At 32.2% G+C, this 16365-nt stretch overlaps 1 pseudogene across 1 annotated transcript; it reads right to left on the reverse strand.

The window, feature by feature from the left end:
* Positions 1-6702: 6702 nt before the first annotated feature.
* On the reverse strand, positions 6703-13923 carry LOC148779603 (transcription factor SRM1-like; annotated as a pseudogene). The gene is made up of 2 exons (XR_016045153.1): positions 13541-13923; positions 6703-7247 (listed from the first exon to the last, which is right to left on the reverse strand). The product of XR_016045153.1 is annotated as a transcription factor SRM1-like (transcript).
* Between the last annotated feature and the right edge of the window lie 2442 nt (positions 13924-16365).

The raw sequence follows: 16365 nt of genomic DNA on the forward strand, positions 1-16365 counted from the left end.
CTTTGGGAGTTGGCATCCCATAGGTGAGTGGTTGGGCCCATAGCATTATGTAGACCTCATTCGTGGTCTTGAGATCTTGTGTATCATATCAAAGACTGACTCAGTTGAGCTTAATTCCTCAGTGGCTTGTGTATCAAGATCATCCACACTCATGTCGTGGATGCTTTGTGCTTCTTTTTTCTTTTTTCTGTGCCAACGCATTTTGTTGTATATAATACTTTTGAGCATGACTCACTACCAAAGCCAGGGTTCGGGTCTTGACAACGAGTCTGAAGATGCTCTTCCAATTCCCCTTGCCATATTTTTGTAAACCTATTAGAAATAGCCTGCCACAAAAGCAACTTACAAACTTGAATAAGAGAAGGGTGACAACAAGGGGATTGTGTACTATGAGTGAAGAAATTTGAAAAACAATATTTGTGCAAAATTGTCCACACCAATAAGTTCTATTCATAATAGCTATTTATTCATCCTTGAATGACTCAATCAAGGATGTGAATTCAACAAATCTGTAAAGTTACGGAAAAATGTAACTATATGAGGGGATTGCAATATATCATGTTAATCCTTATCAAGTTAAATCTTTAACATGAACGTATCTTTCTAGAACAAGATAGTTATCATTCTTATCTTGATAGCTATCATTCTTATTACTCCCCCTCAAACTATTGTCAATGTAAAACATGGACAACTTGTTTGTTATCGAACGATGCTGTGAAGTAGGAAGATCTTTTGAAAAGATATGGAATGAAGTTACTATATGAAGGGGTTACAACAAATCTATATAGATATGGAAAGAGGTTACTATATGACGGGATTACAATATATCATATTAATTCTTATCATGATCATTTCTTTCTAGATCATGATAGTTATCACTCTTATTACTCCCATTCAAATTATTGTCAATGTGAAACATTGACAACTTGTTTGCTATCGAACAATGTTGTGATGTAGGAAAACCTTTTGTGAAAATATCAGCAAGTTGTTCTATGCTTAAAACATAATCAAGGGTAATCTCTCCACTTTCAACCTTCTCTCGAATAAAATGATAATCTAGTTCAATATATTTGGTCTGTGCATGAAGAACTGGATTAAATGCAAGCGTTATTGCAATCTTATTATCACAACAAGGATTTGCATATTGAATTCTGATAACCAATTCTGATATAATGTGGCGGTACCAAGTGATTTCAGCAGCTGTTGAGACATTGTTCGTTATTATGCTTATGAATTTGAGCGTGAGACAATCATTTGTTTTTGCTACTCCAAAATACTAGAGATCTTGCAAAGAAAATACAAAATTCTGACACTGACCTTCTTGTATCGAGATATCCAGTCCAATCTGCATCAGAATAGGCGATAAGGTTAACCTGTCTTCCACCTAAGGAACGAAAAGACCATCACCCGATGTACCCTTTACATATCAGCGAATCCTTTTAGCTGCTATGAGGTGCATCTTATGAGGATCATGCATAAATTGACAAACTTGATTGACAACATAAGTGATATCTAGTCAGGTGATGTAAGGTACTGTAGACCACCAACAAGACTTCTATACTTTTCTGAATTTTGAACATGATCAGCATCCTTAGCAGATAATTTTTTTGGTGTAACCATTGGCGTTAGTGATGGTTTACAGTTACTCATTCCAAAATTTTCTAGCAGATCTAATGCATACTTGTGTTGTGTCAATTTCATACCTTGTCCTGTACACTCAACTTCCACACCTAGGAAATACTTTAGATTTCCAAGATCTTTCATAGCAAATCGTACACCGAGCATTATCATTAGCTGCATGATTTCATCATCATCATCATTCCCTGTTACAATGATATCATCAACATAAAGAAGCAACATGACTAGCGTTTGCCTCTTTTTTTATGAGAAATAAGGAGTTATCTGTAACACTTCAAGAATAACCTCTTGTAAAAAGAGTTTTGCGTATAGGAATTGTGAAGGGTAGACTAGATATCTTTTGCGGTGGCAATATCAAGAACTTGTGTCAGAATATCAGGGGATAATGTAGAGTTGATCCGATCTTATAGAGTTGATCCATGCTATATTGAGTTGATCACGGGCATACCATTGTCCATATTCTGGATTAAGAGCATCTTTATCAAAGAGCAAGAGGAAAAAGTTAGGGGGCTCTAGGTAGAATCATCGAGATGTCCCATGATTCCTTGGCCACTAGCAATATGAATAATTTGACCTTTCTATAGTAGAAAATTGTCATTGGAGAGCTTGATTGTCACAAGTTGAACAAGAAGGTTCAAAAATTGGATAGATGAAAAAAACGTTTGAGAGAAAAAAAGGTATGAGGGGCTTTTGAATTTTTTATAGATGTTTAAATCAATAAGTACATTGATAAGTACATCTATATATAGAGGAAAATAACAAAATTAGATGAGATATATATGGTATAATAACTTGATGACCAAGTTATTTAGTCTCTATCTTCTACATACCTAACCTTAAGAGATATATACATATACATCTATAAATGATGTATATCAATATGAACTGAGATATTCATATCCTAACACTATCCCTCAAACTCAAGATGCTTTGACACAAAGCAACTGGAGTTTGAACAATACTAAGTTGCCAAAAAAAAAAAAATTCATATGGTATCATAATCTTCCAAGTTACCATGGTCTTCCAAGAAACAACTTATTTTGGGCTCTCTACTTTCTCTAGAGACTTTCTCTCTCTGAAGTCTTCCAAGAAACAACAATTATTGGGCTCTCTACTTTCTTCTAGAGACTCTCTCTCTGGGTTTTTTTTCTCTAAAGATCTTATCTATCAGAGGCTTTTTTTCTTTCTTGAGGCTTTCTCTCTCTAAAAGTAAATGATATTTCTTTTTCTCTTCTTCGAAACATCCAAGATCGAGTAATGAAACACTCGACGATCATCACACAAGATGGAGTAACGGAAAACTCCTTCATCAAACATGATCAAGTAACGAAAAATTTGATCATCAACCAGGATCGAGAAAATTCGATGAACCAGGATTCGATCATCACACATGAAGGAGTAACGAAAAACTTCATCATCAAACAAGATCAGGTAACAGAAAACTTGATCATCACCCAGGATCGAGAAATTCAATCATCAAACTGAGACTGGAACTGGAGTCTTGAAACCAAAAAGTTGTCAAAGAACTTGCACTGCTCTCGCTGGTGTGTTTGAATAGTCTGTAAGAGTGAAGAGATGTAATCCAGGACACGTGATCACCAAAATTGGTTTAAAGACCACAAAAAGTGCTACAAAGGCACAATAAAGACGGCTCTGAGACAAATAAAGTGACAACAAACGCTGAAGATTTGTGAAATAAATCTAACACTCTTTGTTAGCATTTGCTTTAGTCGGGTCGCTCGAAAACTCACTAGATATCAAAGGTTGGCTGGGATCTTTGTCGGATTTTTATTTATTTAAAGAACAACCCCAAAATGAAGAGACTTTCAGCACCCAACATGTGCACGCAATAACAACATAAGAATTCAGACTTTTAGAGAGAGAAAAAGTGTACTATCAACCTCCTTCACAACGAAGCCATTGCCAAATCTCTCCTTTGAGCTCCTATCATCAACATCGCTGTGTTCTTTTCCATTGGTCTGATCCTCATCAGCAACAGATTTGCGATCTGTTCTCTCTCTAGATTTCGCATCCCTATTTGAATTGGGTTCTTTACCATGAACCCCAACCTCATCAACATAAGATTCACCAACCATTCTCTCTCATTAGTATCTCCATTACGCGAGTCCATAGAGTGAGTTTCGCATTCGATTTTTCTCTCTCTAAATTTATCATTCAAGGTTTCAAGCCTTGAAGGATCAAGCCTTCGAGCTATTCCAATGAATTTCAATACTCAGAGTTTATCACCCATGAGCAGAGCTTCCCCCTGATTGGTGGCTCGTAAATCCAATGGATTATTATCCATATTTGTGCCTCTCACCCCTCCAGCATTCTCGCTTCTCTTCAAAAAATCAGTTAATATTGGCACTAGTTGATGCCCATCTTTATCTATGGCCCTTTGAAGCTTGCTGACGCATACACTTTTTCTTTAAATTATTAGATGCATGTCCAGGGCTAAGCACATGACCAGTCATACATAGAGATTTACTAGCTGAACCTTCTCTCAAATATTCTATGCCATCACCCACATGACCGGTCATACACAGCTCGATTGATGTGTTTCTCTCTCTACCTCCTTTCTCTCTCTAACTGAGGAGACTCGGATTATCCGCAGCTCCTGTGGTATTAACCCTCATGTGTTATTAATCTTGCTCTGATTTCCTCTCTCTTTAGAAACAGGGGGATCGGGCGTCTGCTTTCAAAGAAGGAAAGACTCTGATACCTTGTTAGAATTCGTGGGAGCATGGAATGGAGAATCTCTGATACCATGTTAGAATTCATCAGAACATAGAATGGAGAATATAGAATAGAGAATGGAGAATGGAGAATGGAGAATAAAGATAGAAGAAGAGAATCGTGGGAGCATAAAATGGAGAATATCTGATACCATGTTAGAATTTGTGGGAGCATAGAATAGAGAATCTCTGATACCATGTTAGAATTCGTGGGAGCATAGAATGGAGAATCTCTAATACCATGCTAGAATCCATGGGAGCATAGAATGGAAAATGGAGAGAGAAGAAGAGACCATGTTAGAATTCGTGGGAGCATAGAATGGATAATGGAGAGAGAAGGAGATTTATGGAAGCATACAATGGAGAATCTCTGATACCATGTTAGAATTCGTGGGAGCATAGAATGGAGAATGGAGAGAGAAGAAGAGACTATGTTAAAATTCGTAGGAGCATAAAATGGAGAATGGAGAATGGAGAGAGAAGAAGAATGAAGAGAGAAGAAGTAACCATGTTAGAATTCGTGGGAGCATAGAATGGAGAATGGAGAGAGAATAAGATATTCATCGGAGCATAAAATGGAGAATCTCTGATACCATGTTAGAATTCATGGAAGCTTAGAATGGAGAGAGAAGAAGAAAAAACACAACATTTACGTGGTTCTGGCCGAAGCCTTACGTCCACGGATCCAAAGCCCTAACTGGCTATATATTCACAACTTTTTATGGATGTTTACATCAATAAGTACAACTATATATAGAAGACAATCACACAATTAGAGGAGATAAATATGGTATGATAACTTGATGACCACGTAACTTGGTCTCTATTTTCTAGATACCTAATCTTATAAAGAGAGATATATATATATATATATATATATATATATATATATATATATATATATACATAAACATCCATAATGATGTATATCTATATGAACCCGAGATATCCATATCCTAACATAAACTTCTGATGCATAACTTGAGAAAGATCTAAAAGACTAAGAGAAAGGGTTGTAGACACCATAAAAGAAAATGAGAGTATGAGCCCCAAAGTATGAAATACATTGAATAAAAATCATCCATATTTAACAAGCACCAAATAAAAAAATGAAGTGATTAGAATCAAAGAACTACTGTCAACTTTGTCAAGAAAAAAAAATAAAAAAAAAAAGGCCACAAAAGATTAGCAGGTAAAACGGAGAAGTGAGAAAATAAAGATTGTGATAATATATATATATATATATATATATATATATATATATATATATATATACTAATAACAACAACAACAAAAGGCTTACCTAATGAAAACCAGGGCACGTCTTTCTCTCCCTCAACGTACTTCTTCCTTTCTCTTTCTCTCTCTAACTCTCCCTCAAAATGCTCAGGTGAAAGGGCACTATGTCTTAATTTTTGTCTTTAAGTTCTAAAGAATTTATTTGGGTTTATCATGAAAGAAAATTAAAGACCCAATCATGATAGGATTTAGGGTTGAGATTAACTAGACTCTATTGATCCAGGATTTTAGGATGCAATTTTTTCTTCTTGATTAAGATAAGATTTGGACAAAAGCTTTATCGTGAAAGAAAATTAAAGAACCAATCAATCTAGAATTTAGGGTTACCCAATCGATCAGAGGCTTTAGGATGCAATCTTTTCTTCTTGATTTGGATAGGATTTGCTCAATTTTTATTTGGTTTTTCATAAGTTTATAGTAATACTATAAAACAGTTTTTTAGTCCATTTTTCATTACCTTTTGAAACATATTTGGACTTTTTCAGGAAACTTTTAATTTTATTTTATTTTTAAATACTATTTTATTTTGATATATTTTTGTAATTTTTTTTAGGAATTTTTGGGTATATACAAGACTTGGTTCAGTTTTCAACCGAGAAAAGGGGTTGGGTTCCCTCAGCGAGGCGATGTTCGAGCACTTATACTCGCTAGCAACCTTTAAATGCAATTCATGACGCCTTACGTCTGATGGAATTTGCGTGGGGTGAGCTTGCACACATTGAAATACTTGAACTAATATCGATAATATCATGACACAGGGAAATAAAACTTATCTCAAATGCTGCACATTATGAAGATTAGAAGCAACTATGCAGATTGTTTTTCTTGGATAAATAACGTCCTACAAACTTAAATATCCCTTATACAACATAACATACTTGATATACATTTGTAAATCCTCTGGAGCTCAACTCTTAATATAAATAAAAATTGAGGCTTTGAGCCTGATCAATTGACAGTTGAGATTGTCATTATTATTGGATTCCTACTGCTAAACAATTCAAAAAAGGAAAATAAAAAATTGAGTTAATTCTACCAAAAATGCCCGTAAGCCATTCTTGTAACTTAATATCTAAATTGGCCCTCCCATGTTATGGCCATGAAGTCTTCTTTGACATGTGGGCATAGTTCTAGCTCCGGACGAAATTGGGTTAAAGGCATATAGTTCAATGGTGCCTCTTGCATTGGGAGTTGACATCCCATAGGGGAGTGGTTGGGCCCATAGCTTTGTGTAGGCCCCACTTGTTGTCCTGAGATCTCATGTACCTTATCAGAGACTGACTCTGACTCAGTTAAGCTCAATACTTCAGCAGCTTGTGTATCAAGATCATCCACACTCATGTCGTAGATGCTTACACGCTTCTTCTCATTCTTCTCTGCCAATGCCTTTTGTCGTATAAAATATTTTTGAGCATGGCTCGCTATCTGAACTGAGGTTCGGGTCTTGACAACGAACCTGGAGATGCTATTCCAATTCCCCTTGCCATATTTTTGCAGGCCAATTAGAAATAGCCTGTCAGAAAAACAAGTTACAAAAGTGAATACAGGAGGGGAAAAAAATAAAGGGATTGTGTGCTATGAATTCATTTATTTTTTGTACAAAGAGGTCACAATCATTTTTGGCCATTGGATGTGAAATCCAATAAATGAAAGTGTATCAAAACATTGGAAAAATTTTGTTTTGAATTTTGTCTATATATATATATATATAAAATGACACATCATCAACTACCCAACTTTAAATCTAACTATCAATGATAATTGTATCCTTCAGGTATCAAAAGTAAGTGAATGCGGTTTATATAAGGCTAAGACTCTAAACAATCAAAGTAAGATACATCTTCGAATAGTATCAAAAAAGATGTCATTTCATTTGCAAAAATAATTATTCTAGTTTTTTCTAGTTTCAATGGTGGCATGAGTGCCTCTTGAAATTGCTTTTAACTATTTTTAAAAATTACTTTTTTTTTTTTTTTTTACGTGACTTGGCCTAGTCAACTTAGACTCAACCGAATTACGCAACTCAGCGAAAGGCTTAGTAACTTGGCCGAGATGAGTTTTTTAACAAGAGTTATTAGGACCGGACAAATGACTGAACTGACGATGACATTGGTCTAATTGGATTGATTAAAGAAGACCAGTTCACCGATCAAATCGGTATATACTAAATTAAAAAATTGACAAAAATACCTAGAAAAATAGATTAGAAAGAGGAAAAAACAAAAAAAACTAGAAACCTTCAAGTAAACTAGTAAAATGTGCGTCTATGATTCACAATATCTTTTTATAGATTTAAATTTTCAGATCTCTTTCATGGTGGGTTTTTACTATTTTGAAAAGTCAGCAGAATAAAGTACATAAAAGCTTATAAGCAAAATACCCCTCATCCAATTATCCCTAAATCAAAATATTCCTAGTGAAGTAATAATATAACATTCAATCCTTAGCCAAAAAAAATAAAAAAAGTTTAGGAAATTCATAGTAAAATTTCTAAAATCTACAAAAACAATTTTAGGAAATTCATAGAAAAATCCTATATAAATATTAAAAATCTATAAAAATTTGATTTTAAGATAGGTGACATCCTAAGACTTCAAATGATCCAAGAATCACTTAATTCTAAAACACAATTTGAAAGTTACGGTCAAAACATAATTTTTTTGACAAATTTTGCTTTAATCACTTCTGTAAAGCGAACAACGTAATATTGTTTAGGGATTGTATACAATGAGACCATTTACTTTTGGTAGAAGGTAGTCACAATTATTTACAATCATCCAAAATGAAATTTGATAGCTTAAGTGTATTACAAAGTTCGAGAAAAATTCTTTTGACGTTTCAGCTAGGTCAATAGAATAATTGCAACCACCCAATTTCACGTCCAATGATCAAGATTAATTTTCACCATCTTGTATCAAAAGTAAATGGTCTCATTCTATACTTTTCCTATTGTTTATGCGACGATCTGGATAGTAACACAAGCCCAAAAGCACAATGTAATGCCCTCGTGACATCCACATTTAAGTGCAAAAGCACCATGAAATGCCCTCGAGACATCCACATTTAAGTGCAGGACGAAATACCCCACCCCAAAAAAAAAAAAAAAACCAAAAATTAAGTCAAGGTTGAGTTATCACAAGTTGCGTGTACAACTTGGTGTACATAAAAAAAATTTAAAAATCTAAAAAATTGTAAAAAGTATGAGTGTGTTGTATAGAGTTGTATAAATTGTTTGTATATGATTTGAATATTTTTGGCATCGATTGGTGAATGTTTTTTTTCCATAACTCCTAGATTTACATTTTCTTTTTTAAGATTTTTTTTTTAAATGTCTCTAACTATAAATCAGGTTTTTAATCTATTTCTCATTCCTTTTTGAAATATATATGAAATTGTTCATATTACTTTTAATTTTATTTTATTCTAAAATATTGTTTTATTTCTATATATATTTTTAATTTTTCTAAAGCATTGTGGCTAAGTACAAGACTCAGTCGAGTTCTCAACCGAGTAACTTTGTCCGAGGGCTGGGTCCCTTCACCGAGGCGATCTTCTAGCACTGATACTGGCTAACAACCTTTAACTGCAGTTCATGATTGCTTATACGAGATCCCTTGCATGAATTTGAGTAGTGTGAGCTTTAACATATTGAAATACTTGAACTAAACAAATGAAATAATAAATGAAAATTTCTCACATAATAACAAATTGAAATTCTCACCATTTGTTCATTATGTATTTCTATGAAATAATAAATGAAAAACTTTTACATGGGTTCAAAACTCCCATACCCATAGAACCCATATAATCTCTTTGTGTCTGGAGAACATAGTTGTTTGATCAAAGATCAGATGGTTGGGAGCCAAAAGGAAATTAACCCACAATAATACACCTAAACCAATAATGATCCATGTTCTAAAACTTGGCTCGGGCTCCGGACTGAACTTGTGGCCGGAGCCGAGTTACTCGGTCGAGTCCACTCGGACTTGGCTTGCAACTCCAAAATTGTCCAAAAATCCAAAAACAATTACAAAATATTATTTAAAAATTAAAAATTAGCAAAACTATAAAATAAATAATAAAAATTAGTGTAATACTTATTACACTTTTAAATAATCTTAATAATTAAATTTTCCATTACTACAAAAAAGGAAACCAAATTCCTTTGTTTAATATAAATTTTAAGAATTTAGAACTGTAAGTACAAATTTTATGCTTTAAAAATATTTTATAACTAATTTCTAGAATTTAATTTCTGAATTTTGTATCATTCTTGACTCATTTTACTTTATTTTTAATAGGCTTTAGAAATATAAAGATAGAATGAAATTTACCATGAAATTTTCATGATTAAAGTTTATTGACAAATCATTTTCCTAATTTTAAAGAATATTTAAATATAAACGGTAATATTTTTATTTATAAAAAAAATTAATCATTTAAAATACCTTATGACCAGTTTTTATTTATACTTCTATAGTATAAGAGGGACGCCTTTTCCCTGGTCCAGATGATTAATTGCAGGGTCTTTCAGTTAGCTGTTTTAGATTGATTCTTGAGCACTTTAATTATAAAGTTTTTAAAAAATCTTGGATATGGGGCACATAATTCTTACAATTGTCAACTATGCTTATCATAAATAAAGATTAAAACATAAAGGAAAAAGCTGGGATTATCCCACTAGCTCATATGAACATATAAACCCAACGGTTCAGATTGAATTTAGACCGATCTGACGATCACGGATGTCTGGTAGCTTGAATTTTATTTATTTTTCTACAAATCCAAATCACTTGAAATTTTAGATGTATTTTTTTTTCATCAAGGCGTATCTAATAAAAATATATAAAAAAACTTATTCGTGAAAAACAAGATGACCAAAATACCCCCGAAGCATTTTGAGGGTATTTTGGTCAATTTATTTCATGTATAATATTTTTTTGATATTTTTTGAAGATTCATCTATTTTTTATAAACACGCGTTAAAGTTTCAAGTGATTTGGATTTGTAGAAAAATAAATAAAATTCAAAAACTACCCGACATACGTGATTGTCAGATCGACCCAGATTCAATCAGGGCCGTTGGACTCATATGTTCATATGAGCTAGTGGGCTAACCCCAAAGATAAATATCCTATCCGCTTTCTTCCCCATCCAAACATTTACGTCCATAATAAATTGAAAGTATACACAGTAAAAATTCCTTATCTCACTCCAATGATTCAAACTCGGATTAGTCCAAATATTCGCTTTCTAGTGATCTAGAAAATATTAAAATAAATGAGATAAAAAAAAAAAAAAATTTTGAAAGATTTAAAAAAATATAAAATAATTTTTTTTTAAAAAGAAAAAAATTATATAGGAGGGGCTTTAGGTAGGACGGGACGGGACGGGACGTATAAAGTATATATCCTCTCCGAACTAGTTCAGTCCTGGCTAGATGGGCTTGTTCGGTCCTACTTATTTCCATCTGAATCGATGATCTAGATAAAAAATAGCCGAGTTTTAAAATACTGATATACCCTAGTCAGGCCATGACCGTCGAAGGTGGCATGAAAGAGATTTAAATTGAGTAATGAAATTGTTTGAAATAGATTTATAGGAGTAGTGATTATCTGGAAGTTAGTTTTGGTTTTCTTTTCAATTTTTTAAACAGTAATGATACAAATGGAGTTTCCACCATCCCTCTCTCTCTCTCTCTCTGCAAGAGTTTCTCTTTCATCTCTCTGTCATAACTCATAGGCTTCCATCACGCGCTCCCTCTTGCACTACAAGGTGGCTCGAAACTATCTTTAAAGAAATGCTCTGTTTAAAAAACTACTCTGTCTCTGTAAATACCCTCATGTATAAATTTTGAACTTTTAGATATTTTCTATTTTTTAAAATTAAAAAATTGAGATAGTTTCTCACTCTAAAATTTATAGTTTCTCACTCTAAAATTTTTGAAAAGGTTTGTGTGTCTAAATTGTTTTAAATAGTTTCTCTATAAGACTTAAAATTTGATTTAGTTCTCTCTCTAAAATATTTATTAATATTTTTTCTCACCAAAGATTTTTTTTGTCAATAAAAAGTTCAATTTTCAGATGGTTTCTTTCTCTGAAATTTATTAAAAATCTCTATCTAAAATTTGAATTTTGAGATAGCTTCTCTCTCTAAAAACTATGAGATAATTCTCCATCTAAAACTTGAAATTTCATACAATTTCTCTCTTGAAAATCATCCATATTTAACAATCACCAACAAAAACATGAATTAAATGAGAAGCAAAGAATTATTGTCAACTTTTTCAAAAAAAAAGAAAAAAACAAGAAGCCAATGATTAACAGGTGAAGCGGAGAATTAAGAAGAAAAGAATCTAAAGATATAGCTGCAAGCTTACCTAGAGAGAACTGAAAAAAACCAGGGCACACGTATCTCTCTCTCGAATTACTCTGTTTTGTTTCTCTTTCTCTCTCCAATTCTCCCTCAAAAGGTCCGCTGAAAATGAAGGAGCGGATCTCCAAATTTATAAGCCGTTGTCTTAAGTTCTAAAGATAATTGAAGGCTCTAAAGACAATATAATAGGAAGAGTTACAAAATTAAAATAGGATTTAAATGTTTGAAATTTAAAATAGGATTTAAATTTTAGAAAATTAAAGACCCAAATAAACCGGGATTTCGGCCTTACAATTTAACCAGACCCAATTAATTAGGGACTTCAGACGCGGACATTTGTTTTTTAATAGGGGACTTTAGACACGGACATTAGATATCAGTTTTTAGATGATTTTGGTAGTTTTTAATGTGATTTGAGAACTTTCATATTATTTTAAATATTCAAAATTTAAATCCAAATTTCTACTATACTATATATTTTAGATATTTTTCATCATTTTTGTCTTCCAATACTTTTTATTTATTACTTATTTTATTTTTCTTATTTCTAACTATTTTTAAAAATTACTAGTTTTTTTAGGGAAAATATCCTATTATATCCTATTTTTAACTTTTACATCTCATCATACTCAAAAACTCAAAATATTTGAAAATATGACTTGTAAGCAAAAAGACTCTATCATTTCTATTTTCCAACCCCCTAAACCGTGTCTTGTGGACCTCAATAACCTATGAAATGACCCTATCTCTCTCTCTAAAACTCCATCGTCTCTTTCTCAAAACTCTATCTCTCTCTAAGAAGGTGTGCTCATGTTCGAGCTCAAGCTAAACGCCTTGGCTGGTAAACTCATCGAGAAACGAAGAGAGAGATGGAGTTTTAAAGAGATAGAGAGATGGAGTTTCAATAGGGTGTCGTTTTAGTGTTTGTTTGGGTAAAACCTTTATGATAAAAGCGGTTCAAAGGGTTGTATAGACTTTTTGCTTACAAGTAATATTTTTAATTCTTGGATTTCATGATATATGAAAGCTAAAAATAAAAAATAAGTTCATTTTTATTTATTTTTTTGACCTATTTGACTTAGTCCACTCAGACTCGCCAAGTTACTCGCCTTGGCCAAGGGCCGAATAACTTGGCTGAGATTAGTTTTTTTGAACAAGTGTTATTAGGACAGGACAACTGACTGAACCAATGAGGACATTGGTCTAATTGGATTGGTCGAAGCAGACCAGTTCACCGATCAAAGGGGTATACTAAATAAAAAAATTGACAAAAATATAAACAAAATTAGATAAAAAGTGGTAAAACAAAATTGACAAAAATATCAAGAAAATTAGATAAAAAGAGGTAAAACAAAGAAAATTATGGAAAATTAGAAAAAATCAAGAACTCTAGTTTACAGGAGGAGATCTAACAAGAAGTATGTCTTTGAAAAGAAAAAAAAAAGATGTAAGTCTAAACTTTTTTAATAATAGGAGAGTAGAGTAAAACTTACCTGTGCTCGAGAAGACCCTTTTTTCCTCTCCGTCTCACACCTGACCAGAACTGGTCTCGACTCGACTCTCGACCCAAACGATATTTCACATGAACCACCGAAAACTTTTTCAGGCGAACTTTCAGTCTCATCCCTATACGAGAGAAGCTCCACTTTGCCGGAATCTATTTCTTTTAAATCTTTCAGAAGAGCCTCCTAATGCATATAAACATCCATCGGACTTTTTCCAGCCATTTTTTGGGCTATTTTTTTTGCGATCATCAGGAAAGAGACTGTTAGGGCCTCCTCGAACTCGAAAATCTTGTTATGTTGAAAGGACCATCCATTGAAGACGATCTTTTCTCCTGAAGGTTATGAAGACTGTGGAGAGAGAAATAAAGACTCGAGAAAGAGAAAGAGAAAAAGAAAGATGAGTAAGCAAATAAAGGAGAGAAAGAAGGTTGCAAAATCAAGAAAAAAACGTACAATAAAGATATTTTATACAAGATTAAGTTTAAAGAGAGAAGGCGGAAATCTTATGACCGCTGGGCATCAAGAAAATCCAGCGTTTATACAAGATTAGTTATATCCTAATAGATATTGGACTCAAGAAAATCAAGATTGTATATTTTTCAAATCCTAATGAATTATACGATGCCATGTCTCTTTGTTGAGAATGTGTGAAATTTGATTCTCATCTCGTTACCACGTCACCTTATTTTTTATTGATTTTTCCGCAAAAGGCACTTATCCACCACTGGAGAAAAAGTTAATTTTAGATCTTTTTTTTTTTTTGCCCTTTAAGCATATTTAGACCTTTTAAAGTTAATTTTAGTTTTATTTTGTGTTGCTTCCTTTCTTTTAATTTTATTTTTTCCTTATTTTCTAATGGAAAATAAAAACACAAAAAAATATTTTATGAATTTTGATATTCATAAAAGATTATTCCATAAATTTCAAAAGAGAAAAATTTAAGTAGATTTTAAAGTTTTCATTAGCCTGTACATTTCCAATCAAAAGAAAATTTGGATTCCTTTATTTATTTATTTTTATATGGGCAATACTTACTCTCTCTCGCTCTTTGAACTTTGAAGTATCAATATGAAGTTTAAACGAGGAATAAAAGTTGTACAAATCTTTCTCAAAATAAAAAACAAATATCCGTGTCTAAAGTCCCAGATTAATTGGGTTTAGTTAAATTGTAATGCCCAAATCCCGGGTTATTTGGGTCTTTAATGTTCTAAAATTTAAATCCTATTTTATTTTTCTAAAATTTAAATCCTATTTTAATTTTTTAACTCTTCCTATTATATTGTCTTTAGAACCTTCTATCATCTTTAGAACTTAAGACAACGGCTTATAAATTAGGAGATCCACTCTTTCATTTTCAGTCGGACCTGACCATTTTTAGGGAGAGTTAGAGTGAGAGAAATCTGACTAGATCGAGAGAGTTAGAGAGAGAAACACGTGTGCCTTGGTTTTTCTCAGTTCTCTCCAGGTAAGCTTTACGTTCTTTATTCTTCTCCTCACCTGTTAATCATTGGCTTCTTGCTTTTTTTTTTCTTTTTTTTTTTGAAAAAGTTGACAATAATTCGTGGCTTCTCATTTAATTCATGTTTTGTTGGTGCATGTTAAATTTGGATGATTTTCAAGAGAGAAATTGTATGGAATTTCAAGTTTTATATAGAGAATTATCTCATAATTTTTAGAGCGAGAAGCTATCTCAAAACTTTTAGAGAAAGAAACTATATCAAACTTCAACTTTTAGATAGAGGTTTCTCAAAAATTTCAAATAGAGAAACAATCTGAAAATAATTGAATTATTTATAGAGAAAATAATTTTTAGAGAGAAAAATTATTAAAAAAATTTAGAGAGAGAACTAAATCAAATTTTAAGTCCTATAGGGAAACTATTTCAACAATTTTAAACATAGGAACCATCTCAAAATTTTTAGAGAGAAAAACTATCTTAATTTTTTAATTTTTAAAAATAAAAATATCTCAAATTTCAAAATTTATGCATGAGGGTATTTAGTCTTATAAAAACTGCCTTCCTACTAGAGGGTGGTATCCTTGCCCTGACTAATGCAAACATTTTCTTTATCTGAACCTCAACTCTATACAAATTGTTTTTCGGTTTTAGGGCCTTAATGCATGGAGATCTATTATTTATTTATTTATTGGAGATTTTTTTCTGAAGAGATATTTATTTATTTGTTAGAGATTTTGAATATCGGTAGCGTCCCGTCCTCCTTAAAGCCCATCTTTAAAGCCGCACCTTTAAATTTGATAACCTGTCATAAGGTATTTTAAATGATTAATTTTTTTATAAATAAAAATATTACCATTTATATTTAAATATTCTTTAAAATTAGGAAATTGAGTTGTCAATAAACTTTAATCATGAAAATTTCATGGTAAATTTCATTCTTTCTTTATATTTCAAAGCCTATTAAAAATAACAGTAAAATGAGTCAAGAATGATACAAAATTCAGAAATATAATTTTAGAAATTAGTTATAAAATATTTTTAAACCATAAAATTTGTACTTTCAGATTTAAAATTCGAAAAATTCATATTAAACAAAGGAATTTGGTTTCCTTTTTTTGAGGTAAAGGAAAAATTAATTATTAAGATTATTTAAAAATGTAATAAGTATTACACTCTAATTTGTATTATTTATTTTATATTTTTGCTCATTTTAATTGTTAAATAATATTTTGTAATTATTTTTCAAATTTTGGCCAATTTTGGAGTTGCAAGCCGAGTCCGAGTGGACTCAGCCGAGTAACTCGGCTCTGGCCACAAGTTCAATCGGGGGCCCGAGTCAAGTTCTAGAACAATG

This window comes from Amborella trichopoda, chromosome 12 (assembly GCF_054954075.1).
Source record: "Amborella trichopoda isolate Santa Cruz 75 chromosome 12, AtrichopodaSantaCruz75HAP2 v2.0, whole genome shotgun sequence".
NCBI lineage: Eukaryota > Viridiplantae > Streptophyta > Magnoliopsida > Amborellales > Amborellaceae > Amborella > Amborella trichopoda.